At 46.4% G+C, this 21,274-nt stretch overlaps 1 pseudogene; it reads left to right on the top strand.

The window, feature by feature from the left end:
• Positions 1-10,168: 10,168 nt before the first annotated feature.
• On the top strand, positions 10,169-11,030 carry LOC147087963 (histone H2B pseudogene; annotated as a pseudogene).
• The last annotated feature ends 10,244 nt before the right edge of the window (positions 11,031-21,274 follow it).

Raw genomic sequence — 21,274 nt, forward strand, 5'->3', positions numbered from 1 at the left:
TTTTTATACTCTGTACCCTTAACCGACAAGGTCACAGCACAGTAGCCGCTAATGTCCGTGGCGTGGGACCTCGATGCCATCGAGATTCGGTTGCGCGTTGGCAGGACAGGGAGGGAGTAGTGGCTCACCGTGTCTGGGTGGATGAAGCTCTCCGTGCTTCCGCTGTCGAACAGGCAGGTCGTGGCGTGGCCGTTTACTTTGATGTCCATCATCGACTTGGACAGGTGGTGTGGGCGGGCTTGATCCAGAGTGACGGAGGCTAGTGTGTAGGTAAGCGAGTCGTTGTCGTCTGCGGGCGAGGCGGTCGTCGGGTCCGGGGGCCCGGTGGCAGTCGGGCGTGGTGGGTAAAATGGCGTCTCCCACGAGGTAGGACAAAATGGCGGAGAAGATGGCTGCCCCCATAACTCACATGAGGCACTATTGGGGTCGGTTGCCTTGATCAAAGATGGCCACCCCCATGACTCACGTGTGGGGATACTGGCCTCAGTTGCCGTGAAAGAAGATTGCCGCCCCCACAGTTCGCATGAGGCACTGCTGGCCTCTGAAGATCCGCTCCTGCAGGCCTTAGAGAAGTGGCCTTTCTTCCTGCAGGTTGAGCAGGTAGAGTTCCTGGCTGGGCAGCGCGACCTCGGGTGCTTCTCCTGGCCGCAAAAGAAGCAGCCGGCGGCCCGATCGCGGGTGCCCGATGTCGGAGCCGGTACCGGGGGTGGCGGGCCCGGTCGGGTCCGGGACGCCGACGCTGAGGTAGGTCCCGGGGGCGGCGCTGCGAAGGGTATTGCGGTAGGGGTCGGGCCCGAGTCCCAGGGTCGCGAGCAGTACCTGGAAAACGCCTCCTGGTCCTGATGGGCCACCTCCAGGGAGAGAGCGAGGGCTTCAGCTTTGTCCAGGTCGAGGTCTTTAGCTTCAAGCAGTCTTTGCCGTGAGTAGTCGGACCGTAGGCCTTTCACAAAGGCATCGCGGATATTATCTTCCGTATTTTCAACAGCCGTCACCGCTTTAAAGTCACAGTTCCTGCCGAGTGCTCTTAGCGCCCGTAAAAATTCAGCTACAGACTCTCCTGGCTGTTGCGGGCGGGATCTTAGGAGGTGCCTGGTGTACATGTAATTTACCGGGCTGCGGTACTGCTGTTTCAGTAGGTTGATAGCGGCCTCATATGTAGTCGTATCCTGGATGAGTGCGTATACTCTCGGGCTCGCTTGGGCGTTCAGAAGTCTTAGTTTGGATCTCTGCGGGGCGCCGGATTCTTCCAGGTAGGATTCGAAGCAGTCCAGCCAGTGTTTGAAGTTGAGGGCTGAGTTTGCTGCCTGTGGGTTTAGATCCAGGTATTGTGGTTTGAGGGCTTGCAGCCAAGCCGGCTGGTGTGGCTGGTGTAGCCCGGTGTCTGAAAGCTGCTGTGGCTGTGCTTCTGGGAGGGCTCCTGGCTGGTCAGTAGTAGACATCTTTAAAATTTAGTCAATAAAATTGATATACCTATCAATTCGTCCAATAAAAAGCGACGAGTTAGGAACGTAACTAAAGGTTTTTATTGACTAAATAACAGAGCCCACCCTCGTGGGTGATCGGGTCCAACAAGGAGGAATACCAGCCAGTCGACTACCTTTATACCTGGGCAGGTAGGTGGAGCCATGGGCGGAGTCGGAGGTGGTCAGCCCAGGTATAACAGCGCGACAAGAGGCGACCTCGTATCGTGATACAACAGTGATAACGGTGATAACAATACAACAGTGATAACTATAGTGTAACGATAAAAGTGGTTTACCACACAGAGTAAAATCCATACTCGCATCCACAGCTGAAGGATTAAGCCAACACTCACATACCAGATACTAACAGATTCAGAATAAAACCCACTCTTTCATACCAGATCATAGAATCATAGAAATTTACAGCACAGAAGGAGGCCTTTCGGCCTTAAAATAGCTATCCCGCCAAATCCCACTTTCTAGCTCTAGCTCATTATTCTTGCAGGTTACAGAACTTCAAGTACGTACCCAAGTACTTTTTAAAATGATGAGGTTCCCTTCCTCCACCAACCTTTCAGGCAGTGTGTTCCAGACCCCGACCAACCACAGGGTGAAAACAATTCTCCACAAGTCCCCTCAGGCTCCTCTGTTCCATAGAATACAACCCCAGACTATCCAATCTATCCTCATATATAAAATTCTCCAGTCCTGGCAACATGCTCGTTAATCTCCTCTGTACCCTCTCTAGTGCATCACATCCTTCCTGTAACCTGGTGACCAGAACTGTGCACAGTACTCTAACTGTGGCCGAATTAGTATTTTATGCACTTCCAGCAGAACCTTCCTGCTCTTATATTCTAAGCCTCAACTAATAAAGGGAACTTTCCTTTTTGCCATCTTAACCACCTTATCTACCTGTCCTGTTACCTTCAGGGATCTGTGGACATGCACTCAAAGGTCCCTCAGTCCCTCTGCACTTCCGAGCATCCTACCATTTATTGTACATTCCCTCGCATTGTTAGCCCTCCCCAAATGCATTATCTCACATTTCTCAGAATTGAATTCAAATTGCCACATTTCTGCCCAGCTGAAAGTCTACTGATATCTTCTTGCAATCTACAGCTATCTTCCTCACTGTCAACCATACGGCCATTTTTGTATCATCTGTAAACTTCTTAATCAGGTCCCCTACATTTAACTGTAAATTATTGATTAATAACAAATAATAACATGAGCTGAAGACATCCCACACATACATATCAGAAATTGACAGGTACACAATAAAACACACACATCCATAACAGAAACTGAAAGATACATAGTTAAGTCCATACTCACTTAGCGGTAATTGAGAGGTACAATGTAATATCCTTTCTTCCATACCAGAAACTGACAGGTACAATGGAAAACCCAATCTCTGAGCAGAAACTGACAGGTATAGAGTAAGACCCACTCTCATATATCAGAACAAGACAGGTATAGAATATAACCAGACTTCCATAACAGAAACTGACAGATACAGTGCAAGGCGTATACTCACATACCAGAGACCGATGGATACAGAGTAAAACTCACATATCAGAGCCTGATAGATACTGGGTGAATATCACACATCAGAGACTGATAGATACAGACTCAAAACCCGCATTCATAATCGAGAAACTGACAGATTATGAGTAAACCTTCTCTTCCATAGCTGACATTGACAGGAAGATAGGAAACCCCACTCTGATAAATCAGAAACTGACTGATATGGAATAAATTCACAAATTTGATGGTTTTGAGTAAAAGCCAAGTTCACATACAAGAGACCGAGAGATGCAGAGGAAAACCCACACTCACACACCATAGAGTGAAATAAAAATAGTTAAACTCAAACTCTAATTTCAGAATTTGAGAGTTACAGTGTGATAACCACACTATGATGTCACAAACTTACAGGCAGAGTGAAACAGACACTCACACATTAGACACTGAAAGGTACAAAGCAACATCCACATTCACATACAAGATATTGACGGGTGCAGAGTAAAAGCCACTCTCACATATCAGAAACTGACACAAAGAGTAAAACCCAAACTCACATACCAGAGGCAGACAGATGCAAAATTAAACTTACATTCACATGCCAGAGAGTGAATGATAAAGAGTAAACCACACACTCTCATATCAGAAATCAAGAGGTACAGAATAAAGCCTGGACTCACATACTAGACACTGACAGGTACAGAGAAACACCCACACTCACATATCAGTACCTGAGCGTTACAGCAGAAAAGCCACACTCACGTAACAGAAACTGACAAGTAGAGTAAAACCCACAGTATTATATCAGACACTGGCTGACTTAGATTAAATGAACTGTCACATAACAGAGAATCAGAAATCGAGGGTATAACCCACGCACACATACCAGAGCTTGAGAAGTACAGAGTAAAGCCTCTCTTCCATGCAAGAAAATAACAGGTACAAAATAAAAAACACACTTCCATACCAGAGGTGGACATGTAGACTGAAACACACACTCTCACATCAAGACACTGACAGATACGAAGAAAAATGTTCACTCACTTACCAGAAAACAACAGGTACAGATTAAATCACACACTCACATTCCAGATACAGACAGGTACAGAGTTAAACCCACACTCACATAGCAGTAAATGACAGTGGCAGAGTAAAGCCACAAACAAATGTGCTGTACCTTTCTCTGATTCATTAAAAGGACAATATCCCGAATGGATAATTCGACGAAATTAATGGTGTGGTTTCCTCTTAAAAGAGCCGTTGCTTTGCTTAATGCTTTCTCAGGGCGTTGTGAAATTTATTTGCAATGGCCACCGGCATTGTCCCTTCTGACACGCCGTGCTGGCCAGCTCCCCGGGCAGCACCAGACTCACAGCGGTCTAGATGTGTGGACACAATCCGCACACTCCAAACTATTAGAGTTTGGTGCCATCTCCTGGCCGCCAGCTAGGAGTGCAACAAGATAACCATTCATCAGTAACTATTTTGAATTGGAGAGAAATAACCTGAACACCTTGTTTATGTTCAGATTGAAATGATTGCAAAGTCTTTTATTCGTCCTGACTAAAGCTCCAAAGATGCATTGCATGCGATCTGTAAATACAGAGGATTACATTTTAAAATTAGAGCGATGGTTGGAGTGTGGTGATTGTAGCTGCTCTTTCGAGCGAGTTGATTGGGGTTCTAATTCGCGGCATCGCAACCAGGCTCCTGTTGATACATAAGAACATAAGAAATAGGAGCAGGAGTAGGCCAATCGGCCCCTCGAGCCTGCTCCATCATTCTATAAGATCATGGCTGATCTGATCCTAACTGCCAATCCACTATCACAGAACCATCTCCTGAATCTAACAGAATTAGACACACGAAATAAGAGCAGGATCAGGCTACACGGCCCCTGGGCCCGCTCCGCTACCCACAGGGCCATGACCGATCTGAACCTAGACTCATGTCCAAATTCCTGCCCGCTCCCTGTAACCCTTAATTCCCTTTACTTCTAGGAAACTGTCTATTTCTGTTTTAAATTTATGTAATGATGTAGCTTCTACTGCTTTTTGGGGCAGCATATTTCATGGACCTACCACCCTCTAAGTGAAGTAGTTCCTCCTCATCTCAGTTTTGAAAGAGCAGCCCCTTATTCTAAGACTATGCCCCCTAGTTCTAGTTTCACCCATCATCGGGAACATCTTCCCCGCATCCACCCGATCTAACCCCTTCACAATCTTATATGTTTCAATAAGATCGCCTCTTATTCTTCTGAACTCCAATGTGTAGAGTCCCAATCTACTCACCCTCTCCTCATATGTCCATCCCCTCATCCCCGGGATTAACCGAGTGAACCTTCTTTGTACTGACTCGAGAGCAAGTATGTCCTTTCTTAAGTATGGACACCAAAACTGTACGCAGTATTCCAGGTGCGGTCTCACCAATACCTTGTACAACTGAAGCAATACCTCCCTATTTTTATATTCTATCCCCCTAGCAATGAAAGCCAACATTCCATTGACCTTCTTAATCACTTGCTGCACCTGCAGACTAACCTTTTGCGTTTCGTGCACCAGGACCCCCAGATCCCTTTGTACTTCAGTACTTTCCAGTTTCTAGCCATTAAGATAATAACTTGCTCTGCGATTTTTCCTGCCAAAGTGCATAACCTCACACTTTCCAGTATTGTATTCCATCTGCCAAATCTCTGCCCACTTACTTAGCCTGTCGATGTCCCCTTGCAGGTTTTTTATGTCCTCCTCACCCACTACTTTCCCTCCCATCTTAGTATCACCTGCAAACTTTGATATGTTTGATACAGTTTAGGTCTCCCTATCGCAGTTTAATGCCTTTCAGCAATGTGGATTATTATTTTTTAACCAATAAAAGATTTTAAAATAATAAATGGGGTGAGGGCTCAATCCTAGCGATATTACAATTCACAGTGGACATTTTTAATTGGAGGGAAAGTGCCTCAGCGTAGTGCTGATGTTCTGATTTAAATGATTGCTGTGTCTCTCACTTGGCACACTTAGGGGCCAAAGAAGTCTGTAAATATATTAATTAAGATGTGAGCGATGGTGGTATAGTGGTGAACATAGATGCCTTCTAAGCAGTTGACCTGGGTTCGATTCCCTGCCATCGCAGCCGAGATACTTTTAATACCCCTCGCAGGTCAGAACTGACTTATGGAACGTTGCAGTAGGATTTTAAGAGAAAAAGAAATATCCATTGCAACTGACAAAATACTTTGATCTTCCATGGAATTCCATGCGTCTCCCATAGAAATAAAAAGGAATTTTAAAACAACATTAAAAATGGGGATGAAAAAAGAGAGAAGATTTCAGGTCACAAACAGTGCTAAAGATACTGCAGGGGAAGGTCATGTATCAGAGATTGACAGATACAGAACAAAACAAACACTTGCACGACAGAAACTGGCAGATACAGAGTAAAGCCCATACGCAATTACGAGTAATTGACAGGTACAGGGTGAAAAGCTCTCTTCCATACCAGAAACTGACAGGTACAATGAAAAGCCACCCACAATTTAGCAGAAACTGGCAGGTAAAGAGTAAGACTCACACTCACATTTCAGAGATTGTTTCCCCTCACAGGAGAATCTAGAACTTTGGGGCAAAGGCTCCGGAAAAATGGCTGGCCTTTTAAGACTCAGATAAGGAGGAATTTCTTCACTCAGCGGGTTGCGAATATTTGGAATTCGCTGCCCCAAAGAGCTGTGGATGCCCAGTCGTTGATTATGTTTAAGGCTGATATAGATTCTTGTACTGCGGAGGAATTAAGAGAGATCGGGAAAGGACAGGAAATCCGAGTTGAGTTCGAAGGTCAGCCATGATCTTATTGAATATCAGAGCAGGCTCGGGGGGCATAATGGCCAGCCCCTGCTCGAAATTCAAATGAACTTAGAAAGTAAAACGAATACTCACGTATCATAAATATGTCTGGTACAGATAAAACTATACTAATATACCAGAAAATGACGGGTATAGAGTAGAAACCACATTCACAAACCAAAGACTGACAGACACAGAGTAAACACACACTCAGACACCAGGGATTGACAGTTAGAGAGAACCCCAGATGTAATTAGCAGAAATTTATTCCGTTGATATGCTAAGTGCCCAAAAATCTTGAATATACCCACCGACTGAGCATCCGCAGACCTCTGGGTTAGATATGAGAAGATTTATAACCCTCCGAGGGAATAAATTTCTGCTCATCCCAGACCTATAAAATTGAACCAACACTACCATACACTTATACTCCAACCACTTGCAATAAGGGCAAATATAAAATTTAATTCCCAATTGATTGCTGTTTACTTTCTGTGATTCATGTAGAAGGACACACAAATCCCTCTGAATACGAACTTTTACTCGGCTTTCACCTTCAAAAAAAATTACATATTTTCAATCCTATAAAGTAAAACACACACACACACACACACATGCATGTTAATCTGAATGTCAGATTAATACAGAATAAAACCCACACTCAGCTACCAGAGACAGAACAACACACAATGAAACCCGCACTCACACACCAGAGACTGTCAGGGACAGAGAGAAAGCCACACACACATCGAATAAATTGAAAGGTACAGAATAAAGCCCACAGTTACATACCAGAGACATACAGATAGAGAGTAAATATCACACTCACCTCCCAGAGATTGACTGATAGTGTGAAATCCACACTTAAATCCCAGAGACAGACAGATACAGAGTAAAACCCACACTCAATTCCCAGAGATTATTTATTGTGGGGGCTGCATGACCCATTCAGATTAACATGTATGTGCAGTTGTTGCCATTAGAACATCGTAGGATCTGCTGTACAGGACCTGCTGCTTAAAGGGAACACTTGCTATAGAATAAAACCAACACTCACATATCAGAGACTAACAGATACAGAGTAAAACCCAACTCACATACAAGAGACTGTCAGATACAGCGTAAAACCGACACTCACATACCAGAGACTAACAGATGCAGAGTAAAACCACACTCACTTACCAGAGACTAACAGATGCAGAGTAAAACACACACTCACATACCAGAGACTAACAGATACAGAGTAAAATCCACACTCACTTACCAGAGACTAACAGATACAGAGTTAAACCTACAATCACATACCCGAGACTAACAAATACAGAGTAAAACCCACACTCACATACCGGAGACTAACAGATACAGTGTAAAACCCAGACTAACATACGAGAGGCAGACTGATGCAGAACAAAATCAACACTCCCATTAAAGAGAGAGAGAGAGGTGCAGAATAAAACACACATTCACATACCAGAGACTGAGAGATGTCGATTCAAACCCACACTCACTCCCCAGAAAATTACAGATGCAGAGTCAAACCCACACTCAGAACCCAGAAACTGACAAATGCAGAGTTAAACCCACACTCATACCACAAACTGACAGATAGAAACTAAACTCCACACTCCCAACCCAGAAATTGATAGGTACCAAATAAGCACACACCCATATAAGATAAACTGACAGTTATAGCATAAAACCCACACACACGTTCCAGAGATTGCCAGATGTATAAGAAAACCCCATTCAAATACAACAAACTGACAGGTACAGAACAATGTTCCCTCTATTATTTTGGGTGTGCAGCCCCTTAAACTGGGTGTGCGGCCCATTCAAGTTTTGGCACATGCATGGTTTCTTCCACTGAAGAGCCGGTGAGCAGCCTGCGTGGGTTCCCCAGACATCCAGATTAGCCAGAACATTTGTATAGAGACTAACATAATCATAGCAAAACCCACACTCACATCCCAGAAACAGACAGATGCTGAATAAAATACACACTCACTTACAATAATCTAACAGATACAGCGTAAAACCCACACTCACATCCCAGAAACAGACAGATGCTGAATAAAATACACACTCACATACAATTAATCTAACAGATACAGCATAAAACCCACACTCACATTCCAGAGACTGACAAAAACAAGTGGAACCCACACTCACATCCCAGAAACAGACAGATACTGAGTAAAATACACACTCACATACAATTAATCTAACAGATACAGCATAAAACCCACACTCACATTCCAGAGGCTGACAAAAACAAGTGGAACCCACACTCACATCCCAGAAACAGACAGATACTGAGTGAAACATGCACTTACATCCCAGAGACAGACAGATACAGAGTAAAACCCACACTCACATCCCAGAGATGGACAGATAGAGAAGAAAACATACACTCACAAACCTGAGACTGACAGATGCAGGGTAAAATCCATACTCACATCCCAGAAACTAGCAGATACTGAATAAAAACCACACTAACTTACAGAAAATGTCAGGAACAGAGGGAAACCCACACTTACATATCAGAAACCGGCAAGTACAGAATAAAATCACAATGACATACCAGAAACTGACAGGTACAGAGTAATTCCCACATTCACATGCCAGAAACTGACCGATATAGAGTGAAACAGACACTTAGATCCCAGATGCTGTCAGGGTGTGTAATAAAACCCAAATCAGAAACTGAAGAAAAAAACAATGCTCACATACCAGAGACTGACAGGAGCATGCCATAAGGCCATCGAGTTTGCTGCACCATTCACTAAGATCATTGCTGAACTGCCTAGTTTCCAGGCGGTGCTTCTGCCAAAGAAATTCAGGGCTGGGCCCAGCAAGAGCAAGTAAAGGGGAAAAGATTTAATCTAATAACATAAAGGCTCGTTTCAGAGCCACCCATTGTATCTGTGAAAGGGTTGCTTACTGTCTGCAGAAACTGACCTGTTGATCACAATTATCCCAGCTGTGTTTTAATATTAAATCCCTACAGTTGTTAAGCTGGAAATGTCCTGATTAGAAGTGACCTTCAGGCAATTTCGGTCATAGAACGGTCAATGTCTTTTCAACATTTATAAATCTAGATCGACATACACAGCAGTGAGTTTGCTGTTCAGATTATTGAATATATATATCTATATATATAGGCAATATATTAATGAACAATCCTCGTAAGACAGGCTGTCAGTGACCATTTTATTGAGAGCAGATTAGAAATAAATAAAGAACAGTGTATAAATAAGGGTGGGTTGTAATTCATGACAGCATTCAAGAATGTGAGATTGTGGTAAGCGCTAATTCTGATTGGATGTGTAAAGAGGCCAATCGGAGAGTTAAAGAACAAAGGATATTGACCATACTGCCAATAAACCAATCAGAATCGTTGCCTCCACTCATCCCTCATTAGCATAGCTCTGTGGGACGGACCGTGCGGCTGCCTATATCAGGCGAGCTGATAGCAGCGTTTCCTTATATCTTTGCTACTTGAAAGAGAAAATGGTTGACGAGAAGAAATCAGCTGCCAAGAAAGGCGCCAAAAAAATCGTGAAGAAAGCGGCACCGAAGGGCGGCAAGAAGCGCAGAAAGTCGAGGAGGGAGAGTTACTCCATCTACATCTACAAAGTGATGAAGCAGGTTCACCCTGACACCGGCATCTCCTCCAAAGCCATGAGCATCATGAACTCGTTTGTGAACGATATTTTCGAGCGCATCGCGGGTGAGGCTTCCCGCCTGACCCATTACAACAAGCGGCACACCATCAGCTCCCGGGAGATCCAGACCGCCGTGCGCCTGCTGCTGCCCGGGGAGCTGGCCAAGCACGCCGTGTCGGAAGGGACAAAGGCGGTGACCAAATACACCAGCTCCAAGTAAAACTCCACGCTGTCCTGAAAGAACAAGCCCAAAACACAACGGCTCTTTTAAGAGCCACCCACAACCTCTCTGAAAGATCTACACATCGCATCTCCCTTTAGAATCAATTTACTGTAATTATTTCCTGAACAAGTGTGTTTGAGAACGTTTGAAGTTCCAGCTGTCAATTTAGTTTTGAATTTTCAGATAAGCAGTTTCACTGACCGGATCGACCCTAGTGTCGCCGTTGTATTTCCCGCCCAGTAAACTACAAACACGGTCCCTGATCGCTCTTTCCCTTTGTTCTCAGACCCGTTCACTTGCAGCTCCTTCCGACGAATTAAAAGCTTGTTTTTGAGAAGAGACTCGGATTTCATTCACCTCAATCTCTGTAAAAATATTTTCATTTTTTAAAATGCCAATTGGCAGTCAATCGTTTTATTAACCCGAGAATTCCTGCAGTCTAACAACCCAAAATGGGGTTTCTTAGAGACCAGAACGCGGTCAGTTTGAACACTGTCCCTCTTCTCTTCTCACAGCAGGACTCCTAGATCTGGTTTCACTCCCGCAGCAGCGCCTGTGCAAAGGATCGATCGATAATCTGTGAATCCTCACTTTTACACAGATTGAGCTGGAATGTGTCCCGTTACAGAATCAATGCAAATTGAGGCCCGCCCGATACATTTGAAATTGAACCCGAAATTAATCCTAATTGTAACAGCCTAGAATTTGCAAGGGAGAGATGGAATAAGACAAAAGGAATAAAAAACTGTCCGGAAATCTTTGGCTAAAAGTGAATTTATTCAATTAATTCGCAGATTTTGGAAAATATTGGCGGGCTTTTTGAAATTAAAAAATGGTTGGCGGTCTGACTGTTGAGGCAGTTATTTCCACACACTTTTCATTGGCGGGAAAAACAGACTGTGATTGGTCACCGGAAAACACCAATGAAATTCACCACAGAGCGACCAATCACAAGTAGGCTGTCTTCATTCCTCCAGAAGGTATAAGAGGGGCAGATGTGGGCGGAGACTTTCATTCTTTCTCTGAACGAGTGAATTGTGGAAATGTATGGAAGAGGAAAAACCGGCGGTAAAGCTCGGGCCAAGGCCAAGTCCCGCTCATCCAGGGCCGGATTGCAGTTCCCTGTGGGCCGTGTTCACAGGCTCCTGCGAAAAGGCAACGATGCTGAGCGTGTGGGTGCCGGAGCCCCGGTCTACATGGCTGCTGTGCTCGAGTATCTGACCGCTGAAATCCTGGAGCTGGCCGGCAACGTGGCCGCGACAACAAGAAGACCCGCATCATCCCCAGACACCTGCAGCTGGCCATCCGCAACGACGAGGAGCTCAACAAGCTGCTGGGAAAGGTGACCATCGCTCAGGGCGGGGTGCTGCCTAATATCCAGGCGGTGCTGTTGCCCAAGAAAACCAGCACTGCCAACTCCAAAAGCAAGTAAACTGGACAAGATTCAATCTAATAACCCAAAGGCTCTTTTCAGAGCCATCGACTTCATCTGTGAAAGGGTTGCTTACTATTTAACCATTTTCAGTAAACTGTCGAACATGTAGAAATCTAGATCCGCAAACACTGCAGCGGGCTTGCTGTTAGCCAATATTCAGATCAGTGATTCAATATGGAGAAGGTCTGGCTTCAGCGAAAAACAATACACACGGAACCGTAACGTGAGACCGTCACTCAGTGAACACGTTGTTGGGAGAGCCGAATATGAACCGATGTTTAGAACCGAGTATAAAGTGAGAGCGGGGTTGTTGGGCTTACCGTTCCTTATTGGGACAATAATCCCATAGGAATAAATATATACATCCGGACCCATACAAACATTTCCCCTTTTAATTGGCAGACAGGATCAAACCAGAATTACAGCTCTGGTTAATTTTTAAATATTCCAAATAGTAATTGAAGTTCCCACCTGTCCGCTGGTTTTAAAGGTTAGATTCAGACTTGAGGCACCTCGTTCTCTCTCTCGGATCTATCTGGTATGTCGAGTTGGATCAATTTACTATCAGAACCCCCACTTATATTTTCCGACTCACACTGGGCGAGTTCATTAGTCTACCGGGCAGCTCACTCACATTTCAACCTAGAACATAAACGCACCGTCAGATATACAATGCTGAAGTTTATAGATGCCGAGTTAAGGTAACAGTACAAAAGCTGCACGCTGTGTGCACAGTCCAGTTTCTCTTGCGCTGATCGGAGGTCTTTCCTTTGCTGATTTGGTGGCTCTTAAAAGAGCCGTTGTTGTATTTGGTGCTAAAGTCTAGAGCCGGGCAGGGTGAGTTTAGGCGCGCTCCCCGCGGATGCGGCGGGCCAGCTGGATGTCTTTGGGCATGATGGTGACTCGCTTGGCGTGGATGGCGCACAGGTTGGTGTCCTCAAAGAGCCCCACCAGGTAAGCCTCGCTGGCCTCCTGCAGGGCCATGACGGCCGAGCTCTGGAAGCGCAGGTCGGTCTTGAAGTCCTGAGCGATCTCCCGCACCAGGCGCTGGAAGGGCAGTTTGCGGATCAGCAGCTCGGTGGATTTCTGGTAGCGGCGGATCTCCCTCAGAGCCACAGTGCCGGGTCTGTAGCGATGGGGTTTCTTCACTCCGCCCGTGGCTGGAGCGCTCTTCCGGGCCGCTTTGGTCGCCAGCTGTTTGCGAGGAGCTTTCCCTCCGGTCGATTTGCGCGCTGTCTGCTTGGTCCTGGCCATTTTCTGACCAGAGCTCAGCAAAATCTGGATCACACGGACTGTTAATGCGGAATTTGCTGTGTGTCCGCCTTGTTATACTCAGTGAGGGACCGCCCCGAGCACTGATTGGCTGGAGACCGGCGCCCACCCACTTCAAACCCAACTCTGACCAATCAATGAAACGCTGGAAACTCAGGCCCCGATTGGCTGAGCTGTGATTAATCGCCCATTTCAAAAAGTCCGCCAAATTTAGTGCAGGAAATAACCGTTTTGAGACAAATCGATTTTATTCTGCACATATTGAGACGATCATTGCCAGAATCATTGAAGGTTTTAAATGTTCCTTCCCGGGCTTGGTGCTTTCGGGCCCTTCCCATTGCCCGCACTCTGGGCTGTTGATGCTGACAGGAGCGGGGAAAGGGCCCCGCGCCAATCTCCCGCTCTTCCACTCGATTCCTCTCCCTCTCCTCTCCAGCCCATTCAGAATTTCCCCCCGCCCGTCCCATTGTGACGTTAGCCGCCGCTTTCAGGGGAGAGGATCAGAATTCAGTCGCTTCTCTCTGTCCCCGTGGAGCCTGTGAGAAGGCCTTGGCCAATAATCTGTCATTGGGTAACTGTGCAGTCAGCGATCTGATACTCGGCACATTTCAGATTGCTGAATGGAGACTTATTGGCGCCGGTTACAGATAAGAGGCTGACAAATTAAACCTGTTCGTAGAACAGCGCCAGGAATTACTGACGGTGAACGCAGAATAACAGAACAAAAGGACCGAGATTTTAAAATCATTCCATTGAAACTAGACTTTAGATTAATTCGCTTCCACCCGGCACTGGAATTGGCGGGCTTTTTCTAAAACAAAAAATTCAAACATTTCGCCTGGTCGACAATTTCAACCAATGATGTGCATACTTTCTAATGTGTGATTGTAGTTCTGTGATTGGTGAAGAAATGGGACTGTGAAGGAGACCACCAATCAGAAGTAAGGTCGGGTTCGACTTGACTGAGAAAGGCAGGGAGGGGGGAGGAGACAGAGTGAGAGATTAAACAGAGAGAGCGGGAGGGGAGGAGACAATTTCAAGAGTGACAGACAGAGCAGAGAGCGGCCTCTGATCTTCCAGCTCCACCTCCAGCTTTCTGCAACCGCCAATTTCAAACCGTTTCTCGACAATAGAACCGAAACACAGCGCTCCGCACAAACCTTTACAGACTCGGACTTCATATTCAAGGGTTTCCTGAAACCAGAATCTTTTACACAAGTTCCGGTTACAATTAACAATCAGTAATATTCGCGCCTATATACAGTCCCTTCAATCACAAGTCGACCCGTCTCCTTCCATGTCAATCTCTGACCTTATTCTCTCTCCCCACACAGACGGGTTCAGCAGTTTACAAACTGATTTGGAGAATCTCATGTGTTGGGGTTTGAGTTGTGACGCGGGGTATCCCCAGTGTCACCGTCTCACAGAGACCCTCACCCTGAACCTGTGAACTGAAAATGACCCTGAACTGAGACTGGAGCCGAACACCCCCCAGTTAGAGTGAGGCCCGGCCCGGACATCCCATTGTGTTTTATTGGACACTGGGGGAGGGGTGGGAGCTGCGAATGTCAGCGAGTCACCAGGAAGCCGGGTTTCATTTGAAATGATTTCAATCGGGAGCCTGAGCCCGGCCCCGGGACATGGATCATCTGATTCCGCGATCAGCTCTTTTTGGAATGATGTGGTGGCTCTGAAAAGAGCCTTTGGGTTCAGATGTTTACAAGTTGTCCTTTTTACTTTCTTTTGCTCGCTGCTTTGGGAGACTTTGCTGATTTGGGCTTGGCCTTGGGTTTTTCCACCTTCTTGGCTGCCTTCACCTTTCCGCCTGTTGCCTTCTTGGGGCTCTTGGGCTTCTTCACCGCCGCCTTCTTCCCAGCCGCCGCTTTCACTGTCTTTTGTGACGTTGCTGTCTTCTTGTTGCTCGTTTTTTTGGCTGGAGATTTCTTGGCTGGAGATTTCTTGGCTGCTGGTTTCTTGGCTGGAGATTTCTTGGCTGCTGGTTTCTTCGCTGGAGATTTCTTGGCTGCTGTTTTCTTGGCTGGAGATTTCTTAGCTGCCGGTTTCTTTACTGCAGATTTCTTGGTTGCCGGTTTCTTCACCTTCTTTCCCTCTTTCCGCTGGGATTCCTTCTTAGCGAGCCTGAAGGAACCCGAGGCGCCCGTGCCCTTGGTCTGCTCCAGGGAGCCGTTTTCCACTTTCCTCTTGATACTTAACCTGATCTGGGAACTTAACTTCAGCACATCGACGCCGTTGGCAGCCAGAGCCTTCTTTATCGCGGCCAGCGACATCCCCTTGCGATCGCTGCCACTTGCCACAACCTCGAGGATCTGCTCGCCCAACGTGGGACCGGCTGGCTTGGAGCGGGGAGCCGCCTTCTTCTTCTTGCTCGGAGCCTTGGTTTGAGCGGCGGCGGCAGGAGGAGCCGTTTCGGCGGCTGCAGTCTCAGTCATGTCGGCGACTCTGTAGAAAATCTCTCTGACAGTCAGAGCTGTGTCAGGAATGAAACGAGAGGCGGCGGCACAGAGCAACTTAAAGGCAGCGAGCGGACGGGGCGGAGACATCCTGCTGACAGCTCCCGGCCCCTCCAGCCTCTCTGTGTTTCTCTCTCCTCATTAACTCTCCGATTCCAATTAAACTCGGGCACTCCACATTCCCAGGCTAGACTCTGTTTCTCTCGAAGACCGGGATGTTTGCTGTCGAGAAAGTTTCATCAGAATTAAAGGCAGCAATTTCGATTTAAAGCCGTTTCATTGCTGCACTGATCGCGCTCTCTCACCCGATCGCGCACATGTTCGCTGTTTTTTGACTGAAATTTGAAATCAAATAAAGCTTCACGTTTAATTCCCACTGCAGGGCTGAGCAGGGGTGCAGGACGATCCTATGACAGGGAAATCTTTGAATTTTACACAAGAGGGTCTCTGAATTCCGACGATAAGAGCGGACACACAAACACAGTGACATTAGTCTAACCCACCCGCCCCTTTAACACACTCTTGCTGACACAATGTTCACTCTGCTCATTCACAGCACAATCTGTTCCCAGATTTACAGTTCACTTGACAGGTTTTCCTCTCCGCTCGGCCTGTGCTGCCGATTCTCGGGGTTAGTTGGAGTTTCCCAGCTCAGTCAGTGTTAAACACTCTGAGGCCGGCGCTCTGTTCCCCAGATTCAGGGGCAGCACCAGAGAGAGAGAGAGAAACAGACACAATGTCAGGCTTGCACTTTCAACAGTGCTTCCATATCAGGCTCAACTGTATCCCGCTCTGACAAACAGTACAAGAGAGAGCGGATAGCGAGAGAGTGAGAGAGACAGTGAGAGAGAGAGAGATTGGGCTGAGCGAGAGACAGGCCAGAGCAAGGCAGGGCGGTGAGAAAAACATACAGCCTATCAGTTCCAGGCTGGGCTCTCCAGTCCCGTGAATCCAGAGAGATCCCACTGGGGAGGCAGAGGATGCAGACTCACCTCTCACTGAGAGTTACAAGATTTACAGGAATGGTTCCACGGATGAGGGACCTCAGTTCCGGGGAGAGTCTGGCGAAGCTGGGGTTGTTCTCCTTCGAGCAGAGAATGTTGGGAGATTTGATCGAGGAGTTCAAAATAAAAAAGTGCCTGGACAGAGTAGACAGAGAGAAACTGTTCCCATTGGTGGAAGGGTGGGGAAGCAGAGGACACAGATTGAAGGTGATTGATAAATGAACCAGAGGTGACCTGAAGACACAGTTTTTGATGCAGTGAGCGGTTATGATCTGGAATGCACTGCCTGAAAGGATGATGGTGGCAGATTCAATCCTGGCTTTGAAAAGGGAATTGGATAAACACCTGAAGGAAACACATTTGCAGGGCTCCGGGGAAAGGGCGGGGGATTGGGACAAACTGAAGGGCCCTTGCTGGCACGGGCTCGACGGGCCGAATGGACTTCTTCTGTGCTGGAAACATTCAATGATTCTAGGCTTCTATGATATTGTACTAGAGACAGACACATTATTAATCCCACACTGCGGGACAATATCAGAGAGTGAGAGGAACAATGTCCCATATTTAACCCTCTCTTCCCTGTTGTACTCTCTTACAATCTGGCAGCTCAGGGTCGTTCGGTGTTACTCTCAGTAACCGAGTGATTCTCTCCGATTAAATTAATCTGGTGCTGTTCCTGTCAGATATTAACTCCTGCACGGTCTCAGCAAACACTCCGAATCCTTCGTTCCTCAATAGTTTCTGCAGGATTGCTTTGTGAAGACGCGATCATGAAGAACAAACAGCCTGCACGGAATGATCCCAAATTGAGCATCTTAAAGGGGCAAGCCTCCAGCTTTAAACATTCTCTGTCCTTTTTCCCCCAGGCCCAGTTCATTTGCTCAGATTCTGATAAAAGTGAGTTGGGGAAAGTTCCCTTTGATTATTGTGCTCAATTAATGCAGGGAGTTGCGCTTGCGCTGTTTAGCCCCGCCCCCTCAATCAATTTCCAGTGAGCAGTAGAGCGCATGCGGGTCCCCTCCCCCAGCTCTGCCTCTGTTCGCCATTCACTCAGTGAGCGGAAGAAGATGGCCCGGAATGTAGACATCAGGGCCCCGGAGGAAGGCAGCAAACAGCAGCCTCCTTACAGCAGCACATCACTTTGGGAGCGTGTCCGCAGATGGACTCAGAGATCGGCATTGAGTCCGGGGACAGTTCAGGGGGAGTCGGCATCTGTTTGTAAGAGCCGGAGTGGAACAAGAACTGGTCTCAGAGCAAGGAGTGAGTGAGGGAAGGGAGAGGCCGTTCTCGGGCTGTGTGTGGCCAGCGTGTGTCCAGGGTAAGGGAGACAGAATGGGAAGGATCTGCTATTTACAATCATTGTTGCTTTCTCTCGGCAAACCAGTAGTGAATGTTCCCGGTTTAGTTCCAGACTCGCCGTGTTTCTTGTCATTGGACAGTGAGCAGTGGAAGCAGAGCCGGACAGTAAGGATTGATACAAAGAGCATCTATTGCAGGCACCAGGTGAGAAGTGTGAAAGACACGTTTTAAACAGGGGCTGTTTGTTTTTGTTTGAATGGTTAGTCCCATGGGAGAGGGACTTAGCATGGAAACATCGAAACATAGAAGATAGGAGCTGGAGTGGGCCATTCGGCCCCTCGAGCCTGTTCCGCCTTTCAACGAGACCATGGCTGATCATCCAAATTCAGTAACCTGACCCTGCCTTCTCACCACATCCCTTGACCCCTTTAGCCTTAAGAAATATATCTAACTCCTTCTTGAATATATTTAATGAATTGGCCTCCACTGCCTTCTGTGGTAAAAAATTCCACAGGTTCACCACTCTCTGGGTGAAGAAATTCCTCCTCATCTCTGTCCTAAGTGGCTTACCCCTTATCCTTAGACTGGGAAACCTGGTTCTGGACTCCCCGGCCATCGGGAATATCCTTCCTGCATCTAGTCCTGTTAGAATTTTATGAATTTTAATGAGATCCCGTCCCTTCTAAATTCCAGCGAGTATAAGCCCAATCGACCCAATCTCTCCTCATACTTCATTCCTGCCATCCCAGGTGTCAGTCTGATGAATCTTTGCTGCACCCTCTCCATGGCAAGAGCATCCTTCCTCAGATAAGGCGACCAAAACTGCACACAATACTCAAGGTGTGGTCTCACCAAGGCCCTGTACCACTGCAGCAAGACATCCTTGTTCCAGTACTCAAACCCACTCGCTATGAAGGCCAACGTACCATTTGCCTTCTTAACCACCTGCTGCACTTGCATGCTTACTTTCAGCGACTGGTGCACAAGGACACCCAGGTCTCATTGCACTTCCCCTTCTCCCAATCTATTGCCGTTCAGATAATAATCTGCCTTCCTGTATTTGTCACTAAAGTGGATAACCTCGCATTTATCCACAGTATACTGCATCTGCCATGTTTGTGCCCAATCTGCCCTGTGTAAATATCCCTGCTCCATCGGGTAGTCCCATTCATGGAGCAGTGCAGCGGTTGGTTTGTGGCACTGAATTGCTGTAAAATTGGAAAACACACTTGGTGTACAGAAGCTGATTGCTGCAGTACTGCAGTGGAGTCAGACACTGACACTGTTTGTATCGCTGGCTTTCCTCTGCGAATGTTCATAATGATTGTTAGCAGAGAGATTATAAATTGACCCAGAGAGTGGTGAACCTGTGGAATACTCTACCACAGAAGGCAGTTGAGGCCAATTCATTAAGTATATTCAAGAAGGAGTTAGATATATTTCTTAAGGCTAAAGTGATCAAGGGATATGGGGAGAAGGCAGAGACAGGGTACTGAGTTTGGATGATCAGCCATGATCTCATTGAATGGCAGAGCGGGCTCGAGGGGCCGAATGGCCGACTGCTGCTCCTATCTTCTATGTTTCTATCACCTTTTTATTTTTTACCTCATCTGATCTTGATTTATAAGAAATACTTTTAATCCCTACAGGCAAGTATTTGAAGTAACCGGATTAAATGTGAAGCTCCCTCCACCTGAGGCATGAGGAACAGTGCAGCCAGCTCCATCTCACACACAGTAGGTATGTTATCACTCCCAGTGTGCAGAGACACGGACAGGTTATCAGTTCCACAGTCACAGACAGCAGCAGTGGTCAGTCCACCACTGCTCACAGTTTACAGTGACACATTTTCAATCCAGCAGTCAAACAGATCAGGAGAGACCGAGGTTGTTTCCATTTCACCACAACTCAGTACTGCTGACAGGTAGATACATCAATCCCAGCCCATAATCACACCCACTATCAGGTTGAAAGGCTCTGTGTCAATCTCACAAGAGTGCAGCCTGAGCTACAAAATAAATATCCAATACGACAGACTGGTTGAAAGTTACAGAATCCAATGCAATGAAGTAACCCAGAGTGCAGACTGATAAGAACATAAGAAATATACGAAACAGGAGCAGGATTGGGCATTTTGCTCTTCGAACCTGCTCCGCCATTCAGTGAGATCATGGATGATACACTGACTCATCTCCATTTTTCTGCATTATCCCCATATCCCTTTATACTCCTAATATTCAAAAATCTATCGATTTCTGTCTTGAATACACTCAACGACTGAGCCACCACAGCCCTCTGGGATTCAGAATTCTAAAGATTCATCACCCTCTGAGTGAAGAAGTTTATCCTCATCTCAGTACTAAATGTACGACCTCTTATTCTGGGACTGGGACCTCTCGTTCTAGACTCCCCAGCCAGGGTAAACCTCCTCCTTGCATCTACCCTGTGAAGTCTGGTAAGAATTGTGCATGTTTCAATGAGATCACCTCTCATTCTTCTAAAGTCTGGGGAATTTAGGCCTATTATACTCAATCTGTCCCCCAAACCAGGAACCAGTCTGGTGAATCTCCGTTGCACCCCCTCTATGACATTACATATACACATTACATACCAGTCCAAAAATCTCATACGTAAACATATTGAAAGATATAGTATCAATTCCATTAGTACTGACAATGCTACACAGTACATACCACTCCAAAAATCTTAAACAGTAGCAGATTAAAGGTATCATGTCAATTCGATTATTACAGCCTGAACTACACAATCACACAGAGTACCAGAGACTCACTGATACAGAATTTATACCACACTCACACACAGTACCATAGACTCACAGATACAGAATAAATACCACACTCACACACAGTACCATAGACTCACAGATACAGAATAAATACCACACTCACACACAGTACCAGAGACTCACAGATACAGAATAAATACCACACTCACACACAGTACCATAGACTCACAGATACAGAATTTATACCACACTCACACACAGTACCAGAGACTCACAGATACAGAATTTATACCACACTCACACACAGTACCATAGACTCACAGATACAGA

The sequence above is a fragment of the Somniosus microcephalus genome, unplaced genomic scaffold (genome assembly GCF_052327205.1).
Source record: "Somniosus microcephalus isolate GS21.2 unplaced genomic scaffold, FLI_Smic_1.0 unresolved_chr5, whole genome shotgun sequence".
Lineage (NCBI taxonomy): Eukaryota > Metazoa > Chordata > Chondrichthyes > Squaliformes > Somniosidae > Somniosus > Somniosus microcephalus.